The sequence below is a fragment of the Pongo abelii genome, chromosome 5 (genome assembly GCF_028885655.2).
Source record: "Pongo abelii isolate AG06213 chromosome 5, NHGRI_mPonAbe1-v2.0_pri, whole genome shotgun sequence".
Classification (NCBI taxonomy): Eukaryota; Metazoa; Chordata; class Mammalia; order Primates; family Hominidae; genus Pongo; species Pongo abelii.
Window position 1 is genome coordinate 114,532,260 of NC_071990.2, and position 11,620 is coordinate 114,543,879.

Consider the following 11,620-nt stretch of genomic DNA (forward strand, 5'->3'; position numbering starts at 1 on the left):
CTCCAGCCTGGGCAACAGAGCGAGAATCCGTCTCAGAAAAGAAAAAAAAAAAAGTATTATTAACTTTTCTTTTCCTACTTCAGAAATTCTCAGTGTGGCATCTATATCACTAATGGCATTAGCTGAAAGGAAAACAAAGACTCAAATTAATGTGCAAATTATAATCTTGTTTATTGATTTGCTTGCAAACAGCCATAGTAAATACAGAGATGAATACAAGAACTGAGCAAGTGTTTAAACACAATTTGATTGTCCATGGGTTCACAACTTCCAATAACATTTAGGTTGGATTATTTTGAACTCTCAGCTTTGACCTGTTTTAATTGCGTTTACTGTTTTTAGAGTAATACTTCATATTACCAAGCCTGAAATATATCGTTGAAGCAATTGTGGCAAAGTTCCTTATGATTTCAAACACCTGTGGTAGGTGGAGAAATGCCCCCCTCAACCCCCTGCAAAGACATCCATCTTCTAATTCTTGAAACCTTGTGAATGTCACCTTACATGGAAAAAAGGAAGTCTGTGGATATGATTAAGGATTTTGAGATGGGAGGATTATCCTGGATTATCCTGGATTTTCCAGGTAGGCTCAGTCTAATCACATGAAAAGTGAAGACCTTTTCTGGTTCTGATCAGAGGGAAATGCAACAATGAAAGGGTGGTGATATGGTTTGGCTGTGTCCCTACCCAAATCTCACCTTGAATTGTAATAATCCCCACATGTCAAGGGTGGGGCTAGGTGGAGAAAATTGAATCATGGTGGCAGTTTCCCCCATACTGTTCTCATGATGGTGAATAAGTCTCACAAAATCTGATGGTTTTATAAATGAGAGTTCTCCTGCACAAGCTCTCTTGACTGCCTCCATGTAAAAAGTGACTTTGCTCCTCATTTGCCTTCTGCCATGATTGTGAGGCCTCCCCAGCCATGCTGAACTGTGAATCCATTAAACCTCTTTCCTTTATAAATTACCCAGTCTTGGGTATGCTTTATTAGCAGCGTGAGAACAGACTAATACAAGTGGTCAGAGAGATTTGAAGGTGGAAGAAGGGAAAGGGAGCCTCAAGAAGCTAGAAAAGATAGGGAAATGGCTCTCCTTCCAGGTTCCAGAAGGAAGCACAGCCCTGCTGGCACCTTGATATTAGCTCAATAAGACCAATATCACATTTCTGACCTACAGAACTATAAGATAACAAATTTTGGTTGTTTCATGGCACTCAGTTTGTGGTTATTTGTTACAGCAGCAACAGAAAAACTAATATTCTACCTGTTCTGATCTCACTTCCCACCATGTCCCTCTCTGCATTTTATTCTAATAGCTATATTTGTCCCCCAAAAGCATGGGATATTGAATCTAGACAGAGACTTCCATACCTTTACTCTTATCATTCCTTCCACTGGCACCATGTCCCCACCTTTAAAGTAATCACCCATTATTCACAGTCCAGATTGAATCATCTCTTGGTCCCAAGCCAAATATAATCACTCCTCTTTCATTTGCTTTTCACTGAGTTCTTGCACACTTAAGTAGCATTTTTTTTACTTTGTCTCGCAGTATGTTTACTTTGGTCTCCTCCACCATAGTTCCCAAAGCACAGAGCCCTGTGCTTTTCATCTTTGTATCCTTTACAGCACCTAGCTTAGAATCATACATGTAACACCCATTTGATATATTTTTGCTAATTAAATGTTTGCAGAATGGCAGATTGTCTGTTTATTTTCCTAATCTGTGGAAAGAGTTGTAGGAAACAGTATTGCTCAGTTGTGCTCTGGGTTTGGTAGAGAAACAGTCTTGGATGCACATTAAAGAATGGATAGTAAATATCTGTTACCAGGTGTCAGGAAGTTAATTCATGTGAGATCTCATAAGTGGGTGGAAATGCTTATAGAAAACAGCCTGAATGCTCTGAACCACTAAATAAAAACACTATATAATGTAATCAAAGACAAAAAAAACTGAATAAGTAATAAAACAGGAGGTTGTGTGACACAACTCAAAGAGAAAGGGGCTATTCCCTAAGAATAAAAATTAAAGGACAAAGTGTCAAGAGATTTGCTTAAAATGAGAATGATCAAAAAAATACACTATAAAGAAAAACATATCCAAGAAGAAAGGATGAGAACACAGCTCAGTCATAAAAATGGCAAGCATCTTAATTCCTCTCCTTGCTCAGAAAGCTCAATGGCAAATACAACATTTAACTTATTTTTTCTTTCATTCGACAAATATTATTTCTGTACCAAATATGTGTAATATATTTTGATAATTTCTGGGGATATGGAATTAAATGAATATAGTTCTTGCTATAAAGTTGCTCACAACATAGTAAGGGCAGAGGGCGGTTTATATGGAGTAGGTTTGAAAATGGAAAAGGGAATCCACAGTTATAATTCAGTGGAATGAGTGCCAGAGTATTTCTCAGTTACTCTTTCCTATGTATATTAGTTAGGATTTTTTTGGCTATAAAAAACCTAACTCAAAATAGATTATGGAAAGTGGAAATGTATTGACCTCTATAACTAACAAGCTCATCGGTGGAGCTAACTTCATTCATAGTTGGATTTGGGGCTCAAGTAATATCAAAAGAGCCAGATCTTTTCATCTCTGGGACCTTCGGTCTTTCAATGGTTGGCCTTGTTTTCAAGTTCCAGATGGAGGCAAGATGAATTCAGTTTTTCTCTGTTTTATTTCCAGTGTAACTGAAAGTTTATTCTTCATGAACTTCCAATAAAATGTTATTACTTTTCATTAGTTCTAATTGGGCCATTTTCTCATCTTTAACAAATTGCCATGATGAGGGGAATGTGATGCTCTAATTGACCAAACATACCCATGTTTGGACTCTGATTCAGGGGAGCAACCAACTCTGCTTAGAGCACCGCAACTGGGAGAGAGGGAAAAGATGGTACCCAGATGAAATTCAGGGTGCAGTTACAGCCAGAAGGGGAAAAAACTGCTGAGAGGCGTAATAAAAGATGAATGTCCACTGAACAATTGAAGCAGAGACAAAGAATAACTGAGGGAAGTAGGAAATACAATGTCAAGAAAAATTTTATTGATAAAATAATTACTGAGCTGAATTTTGGAGGACAAGGAAGAGTAAGCTAGATGAATGTGCTCCTGTCCTTACCCCAGAGGTGAAAGGTAGATGCAAACCACCAGGTGAGGTCACCAAGATTAAAGTCATTTAGTTCTGTTTCGATATGGGTTTTCCTTTAACTGTGGATCAAAGACTGTCAGCGTCTATATTATGGAAGATAATTATTTTAAAATACAACTTTATCAGGCCTCACTTCATACCACCTGAATTTTGGATCCTTAGGGCTGGGGCCTAGAATCTGTAGTTTAACAAAACCAAATTAGCCTAGAAGATTTTTATACATATTAAAGTTTAAGAACCACAGTTCTATATCTAAATAATTTATCCAATTTCTTAGGAGACCATGGGTTCAGTATTCATCCATCCAATGAACAGATATTTGTCTAGCACCTAATACATGCCAGGCAGTCTTCCAGGCACTGGGAACATGTCAGTGAAATAGAGTTACTGTTAACAGGGCATTTCTACATAATTTGTGAGGTCCAGTGCAAAACAAAAATGTGAAGACCTCTTGTTCAGATATTAAGAATTGTAAGACAGAGACAGAACAGCATCGAACCAAGTGTGACTGCACTGGTCCCATGGCCATGAAACTGGCCCTGCCTGCCAGTATAACATCTATAATCTAGTTGAGCTAAAGACCCTCAGAAACAAGAAGACTGTAAGCTCTTAAAATAAAAAACTTAGAGGTTATCAAAAACACACTCCTTCCTTATTAGTTTTTTGGCTTTGTTCCTCTTATCAAAGTAGATCAAAATTAACTCGACTCTTATTTCCTCGAGTTACTGTTGTTTCGAAGAGCAAAAGTATCTTTGAATTTGGTATAGATCAATAGAATTAGTCTTTCCACTTTATCGTACCAGTGGTTCTCAAAATCTGATCCTCGTAACAGCAACATTAGCATCACCTGTGAACTTGTTAGAACTGCCCTGGTCCTACTGAATCAGAAACTCTAGCAGTGGGGCCCAGCAATCTGTGTTTTAACATGCCCCAGATGATTCCAATGCATGATAAGGCTTTAGAAGCACTGTATCACACATACAACATCTGGGGCAGAGAAGTGAGACATTTTGGTATATATTTCCATTAAAAACAAATTGTACTTATAATTGACTTATTATTTATTTGTTAGTAGAATCAAGAAGGTGTGTCCATTTAAGTAATTAGAAAGAAATATACCTAAAACAAAGTGATTTAGAAAGGTGAAAAACAAAAGAATAGACAAACTTTGACAACTGAGAACTAAAGATGCAAGGATTAAAATCTTAATAGTAGAATGTAAGCCAAAAAAGAATTAACAAGGTAAATAATGGCACTTTATAATGCTGAAGAGTATAATTTAAGATGGAGATATGACATTCCAGCAAGTAACATATCATCAATATTCATGGAACAAATTATGGGAAAAAATAGAAAATAGATTTTTAAAAACTAATAGAAGAGGTCTTTAGTTCACGTGCTTTTAAGTGTCTAGCAATCACCTTAACAAAATATAAGAATATTTATAGAAAACCTAAATTGCATAATTGAAATAGTTTATCTTATTGATAAAATTCAAACACCATCCTGAAAATAGAGAATTTTTTTAAGAGTCCGTGAAACAATTACAAAATGAATAAAAATCAGAACATATGAAAACATCAATAATTTATAAAAGGATAAGTACTATAGACAATATTCCTCAATTACAATGCACACAAAAGACACAAATAACAAAAACTGAAAACCAAAAGGCCCTTTCACGTGGACATTGAAAAAATCTTTCTCAGAAAAAATATAAACCAAAATCTCAGCATTTTTAGGAAACATGATAAGTAAAACACTACATAACAGAACTATGGGAAACAATAAAGAAACACTCAAAAGGAAACTTGTGAATCTAGATATTACCTCAAGAAAAAAGAAAGAATTAAAACAAAGTCAAGCCAATAGAACAGAATAGAGAGCTCAGCAATAAGGCTGCCATCTACAACCATCTCATCTTTGACAAAGCTGACAAAAACAAGCAATGGGGAAAAGACTCCCTATTCAATAAATGGTGCTGGGATAACTGGCTAGCCATATGCGGATGATTGAAGCTGGACCCCTTCCTTATACCGTATACAAAAATAAATTCAAGATGGATTAAAGACTTAAATGTAAAACCCAAGACTATAAAAACTCTGGAAGACAACCTAGGTAATACTATCCTGGACATAGGCATGGGCAAAGATTTCATGAAAAAGACCCCAAAAGCAATCGTAAGAAAAGCAAAAATTAACAAGTGGGATCTAATTAAACTTATGAGCTTCTTCATCTGCACAGCAAAAGAAACTATCAACATAGTAAACAGACAACCTACAGAATGGGAAAAAGGTATCTCAAACTATGCATGTGACAAAGGTCTAATATCCAGCATCTATGAAGAACTCAAACAAATTTACAAGAGAAAAACAAACAACCCCATTAAAAAGTCAGCAAAGGACGTGAACAGACACTTCTCAAAAGAAGACATACATGTGGTCAACCGTATGAAAAAAGTTCAGTATCACTGATCATTACAGAAATGCAAATCAAAACCACGAGATATCATCTCATACCAATCCCAATGGCTACTATTAAAAAAGTCAAAAGTAACAGACGCTAGCGAGGTTGCAGAGAAAAGGGAAAACTTATACGCTGTTGGTGGGAGTGTAAATTAGTCTAACCATTGTGGAAAGCAGTATGGCAATTCTTCAAAGAGTTAAAAGCAGAACTACCATTCTACCCAGCAATCCCAGTACTGGGTATACACACCCAGAGGAATATAAAGCATTCTACCATAAAGACGTATACATGCTAATGTTCATTGCAGCACTAGTCACAATAGCAAAGACACGGAATCAACCTAAATGCCCATCAATGATAGAATGGATAAAGAAAATGTGGTACATATCCACCATGAAATGTTATGCAGCCATAAAAAAGAACAAGATCATGTCTTTTGCAGGAACATAGATGGAGCTGGAGGCTATCATCCTTAGCAAACTACCATAGGAAAAGAAAACCAAACACCATATATTCTCACCTATGAGTGGGAGCTAAGTGATGAGAACTTATAAACACAAAGGAAACAACAAACACTGGGATCTACTTGAGGGTGAGCTTCATACTTGTGTGATGAAATAATATGTACAACACTCCCCTGTGACACATTGTTTACCTGTGTAACAAACCTTCACTTGTACCCCCACACCTAAAATAAAAATTAAAAAATAAAACAATAAAAAGTCAAGAAAAATTCAATCTATAAAGGTTGAAAAAATGAAAAGAAAGCAGAGGAGGGACTAAGTTATGAAAGATAAAGGAAGCAACAAAAAAACAGAAAATATAAAAATCATGGAACTAACAGGTAAATCTCAAGCAGGCTTATTGGAAAATCAACCAAAAATGGAGGAAAACAACAAAAACTCCCAGATAACTTAAGTCAAAAAAAGATGTGGAGGGGCAAAACTATAAATAAAATAAGAAATAAGAGGAAAATAACTGTAGAAATAGAGAATATTAGGAGATAAATATAAGATTCCTTTGGCAAACTCTATATAAAAGTTTTGAAAACCTAAATAAAATTTACTAAAATGTACCCCAGAAAAGATAGAAAATCTGTAGAAAAATTTCATTTGTTAGCTTCGTAAATGAAAACTTCTAAGTAAAATATCAGCAAACAGAATTCAGTAGTACATTTAAAAGAATAATTGACATGAAAAATGGAGTTTATTCCAAGAATCTAAGAATGATTCAATATCTGACATTTATTTATGTATTTTCACCACATTAAAAGATCAAAGATAAATAGCTTATTATTATCTCAATAAATGCTAAATATACATTTGAACAAAAAAATGAACAATTCTTATCTGTTTTTTAAAAAGTAGGAAGTAGTAAGCGGCATGCTTAATGAAACAAAATGTTTGAACGGGCCCATTAAATTAGTATAGTCACTTTATAATGTACTACTAGCTTTGTCTAAATGAACTGATTTCCCAAACTTCTCTTCCCTGTAGGTTTCCAGTTAAGGTGGGTCACAGAGAGATTCTTGTGTAATATTTGGAGGGCAGAAATGGAGCAACAGCCATTCTGTAGTTCATACGTGTTGTGCTGGTATGCTAGCTCATTGCATTGGCATGGGACAGTAGCCAATACTGCAACTGCTCCACCTTCCCCTGGATTGCCCTTCAGCTTCTCTGACTCCTGGGCAGTTATCTGTTTAGCTGTGAGGTGACGGCTTCCGGCACCTCCTGAGAATTGGCATGTGTTTTAATCCATCCTCATGAGTCCCAGATCATGCTTGTTAGTTCTAGCTTGTCCTCGCTCTCTTCTTTACATCCATCTTCCCTTCCTAACTTCCTTCTTTGTGGGCTTCAAACTCTAGCATCAGATGCAAAGGTATTCTTAAATACTATTAAACCAGCTCATTTGTGTATAATCTACTACAGGTTAGAAATAAGACAAAGATTTCCTTAACCTATTATTTAATATTCTACTAGAGACACTAATCAATAATGCAAAGAGAAAGAATTTACAAGTATACAATTTTTAAAATAATTTGGTTTTCAACATACAAAGAATCTAATATAATATCTATTTGTAGATATATGACTGTATGCTTGGAAAACCCAAAATGACACTATCCCTTATTTACAAAAGCAACAGAAAAAGAAAAATGCTTAGAAATAAACCTAACAAGACTGAATAACACCTATATGAATCAATATTTTAAAGCTTTGAAAGACCCCAAAGTAGATTTAAGCAAATAGAAAGACACATTGTGTTCTTGGACAGGATGCCCTTGCATTGTAAAGATATGGATTCTCGAAAAGTTAATTTCTAAATTTAATGACATACTAATAAAAATATCACCTTTTTGTGGAGAGAGTGACCAGACACGATGATTTTAAAGTTTACATAAAAAGTTAGACGAGCGGCCAGTAAAGCTCTGAAAGTGAAAAACGATGAGCAGATACTAAGCCAACTAAATATTTAAATAGGTTAGAAAGATTTACTATTTTAAACAGCTGCATACTGACACATAGGCAAAGAAAGACTAATGGGAGAGTGGTGAGTGCTGGGGGCCGCACAGGGCAGCAGGGCAGTGGGAGTGCATGTTGAACCGATGCAAACACCGAGATGCTACTTATTTCTCCAGCTCTGATCCACTCTTTTACCAGAGGTCTAATCAGGCCTCTATCTGCCTCCTTCCTGAGTAGGCTGAAGATCATCTCAACAGCCTTCCTACAGCAGCTCCCCACTCCAGGTGGCCAGACGGGAATTCTATACCCGCATTTTCTCCTGGGGCATTGACACAGTGGCAAGTTTATTGGTGCTAAGGCCACTACAGTTGGTGTGGCTGGTTCAGGGTACAGCACTGGAAGAGTGTTTGGTTGCTGGATGATGGGCTATGCCAGGACCCATCTCCAAAGCAGCAGCTCTTTTCCTGTGCCATTCTGGAGTTTGCTGTGACTGAGGCCATGGGTCTTTTCTGTTTGATGGTCACCTTCCTCATCCACTTTGCCATGTGAAGCTTCATGGAGGTCGCTTACCCATCCTTGCTACTTCAACTCCAGGCCATGCCCAGTGCTGGGGTGTTTTAAGCTTTACTGTTAAACACCATGCTCCTCTAAGCTATTAAAGAAAAAAAAAGCAACAAAAATAGAAGGTCCTGAAATAGACTGAAACACAAATAGTAATTCATTTTATACTAAATGTAGGAATTCAATAAATGATACTGAGATGATTATGTCCTTCCCACTGTACATCAGGTTCAATACCTAACACACCATAACTTGAATATGAAAAACGTTAAAGCACAAGAATACTAAAAGAAAATTTTACCTCTTTATACCTCTACAGAGGTAAGGACCATTCAAATTGACTGGAAATAACCCATAAACTACAAAAGGAAAAATTTATAAATTTGATTTATAAATTTTGTATTACGCAAGAAAAATCTACTTTATGGACCAAAAAAGTCTAACAACCAACCAAACCAAAAAAAATCTGTTTGCTGTTCTACCACAGACTGTGTTAATCTGCAAAAAAAAAAAAAAAAAAAAAAATACACGTTCTGAAAAAAGTAAAGACCATTAGCCCAGTAGAAACTGGTCAGAGTAGGCTAGTTTATAGAAAAGGAACTACAATGACTCTTAAACATACAAAAAGACGCTCAACTTTAGCTGCAATTAAAGAAATAAAGGCAAAATCTACAATGTGGTACCCTTTTCACCTGTCAAGAGGGAAAGCATTTGAAATTTTGATCAGCACTTTTGGAAATGCTATCAGGAAATAAACGTCCTCATTCATCATTGGTCAGATATCCTATGGAGGACAAGTAGGCAATAATTATCCATGTTACAAATGCATATACTCTTAGACAAAGCAATACCATTTTCTGAAGCTATATTTGTACATGTGCAAATGACATGCATAGAAGATGACTCATTATAGCCTAAGTTCAGGTACAACCCAAAAGGCCATCCACAGCACATAGGTTATACAGGTTGGGTTGCTTCCAATCAATTAAATACAAAGCAGCTGTAAAATAAAAATCAAGGCAAGTTTCTGTCATGTCATGGATATTAAATGAAAGTGAAAGCTATGGAACAATGGGTATAATTTGCTATCTTTTATATAAAATAAGAAGGAAAATAAAGTCACATGATTATTTTAAAATGACAAGCACTACACATTGCTTTTTAAAATCTTTTTATTTATATAGTTCATATTTGAATACATTTTGAAAAATTCTATTTTTGTAAATACCCTAAATATTTTTAAAATACTCATTACTATGATACATCAAGTAAGTGTGTGTTTATTTACAATCCACTCTGGCAATTCCTTGTTGTTAAGTTACCTTCTCCTACCCTTCCCCACTTACATCATAGAGCACCTTGCAAAAGGTAGTGATATCAATTGTAATGATTGCTAAAAGTTTTAAAGTACCTGCTATTTTTAACATTTAAATTTTGAAGGTGTAAACTTGATTTAATCTTCAAAACAATCTTCTTATGAGTTAAGTGACAGAAGAATGGGAAGGTAAGGACATTAATAGAAGTAGAGGAACTTCCACCCCAGAGCCTGTGCCCTTCATCCCCCTCCCCCTTTCTCTCCACCTCTTGGAAGCACTCAATCAACACTTGTTGAATGACTAAATAAATAAATAGGTATTTGCATTTCAAGGGAACAAAATTGAGATGGTGTCACTTAACAGGGCTCACAGTCCTGAGGAGCCATAAAAATACAAACAATTATTAAGGTGCTACCTTTCCTTCAGTTGGAGATCTTCTGTTTGAAAATAAACTGACTTAAGAACAAAGGGGATATGGATTGGCATTATCTGAAAAGCTCCAGGGGATACATTAGTCACGGCTAGATCCAAGGTCACAAAGGATATATCCTGACTTGACCTCTCTCGCTGTCCTCCCCACATCACCACCACCACATGCCTTCAGTAATTCACATTCTCTTTCTTTCCATGTCTCAACGCTGCTTTTCTCTAGGTTGACTTCATTCTCAGTCTTACTTAACTGTACCTAAGGATCACAAGCCACTTTCTAAAATCTAACTTTTCTTTCCTCTCTTCACTGTTTGGAAGTGAATTCGACTTTCTTGTGACTTCGTTTTACATTTTATCTTTCTATCTCGGTGCCACATGTTTGCAGAGGGAGAATAACATGTCAGTAAATTTCTACAGAGCAGTGCCAGGGAAGGACGATAAAACAACAGCAAAACCTTGAGTTCCATATAAGAAACAGAATATTAAGAGTAATGCAATTTTTATTTTGTTTTGTTTTGAGGTGGAGGCTTGCTCTGTCACCCAGGCTGAAGTGCAGTGCTGCGATCTCAGCTCACTACAACCTCTGCCCCCCAGGTTCAAGAAATTCTACTGCTTTAGTCTCCCAAGTAGCTGGGATTATAGGTGCCCACCACCGTGTCCAGCTAATTTTTGTATTTTTAGTAGAGACAGGGTTTCGCCATGTTGGCTAGGCTGGTCTTGAACTCCTGACCTCAGGTGATCCACCTGCCTCAGCCTCCCAAAGTGCTAGGATTACAGGTGTGAGCCACCGCACCCAGCCGCAAATGTTTACTAAAAAGGGAAGAAGAGGTCATTTTAAAAGCAAAGCACGTTTTTCTTAAGCAAACTTGCCAAAATCATAACTTTTAAATGTCACACCAGCAGTTTCACCTTTTCACCTCATCTGATGAGGGTACTAAAAAAGAAAATTGCAGCAAGCTAGCTGTCATCAAAAGGTAAATGGAGAGTTTGGATGGTATGAGCTTGGGCTGCCAGGTCAAAAGTTCCTCTCTTTGTGTTGTTATTTGTTTTGCTTGCTATGCCAAATTAATTTGAAATTTAAAATTAATTTAAAATCAAGTGAGAAAATATTTAGGTATACAAACACCGCATATTCTCACTCATAGGTGGGAATTGAACAATGAGAACACATGGACACAGGAAGGGGAACATCACACTTTGGGGACTGTTGTGGGGTGGAGGGAGGGG

The 11,620-nt window shown here is 36.4% G+C and overlaps 1 pseudogene; it reads left to right on the forward strand.

Moving 5' to 3' along the window:
- Window positions 1–8,244: 8,244 nt before the first annotated feature.
- On the forward strand, window positions 8,245–8,636 carry LOC112133822 (ATP synthase F(0) complex subunit C1, mitochondrial-like; annotated as a pseudogene).
- The last annotated feature ends 2,984 nt before the right edge of the window (window positions 8,637–11,620 follow it).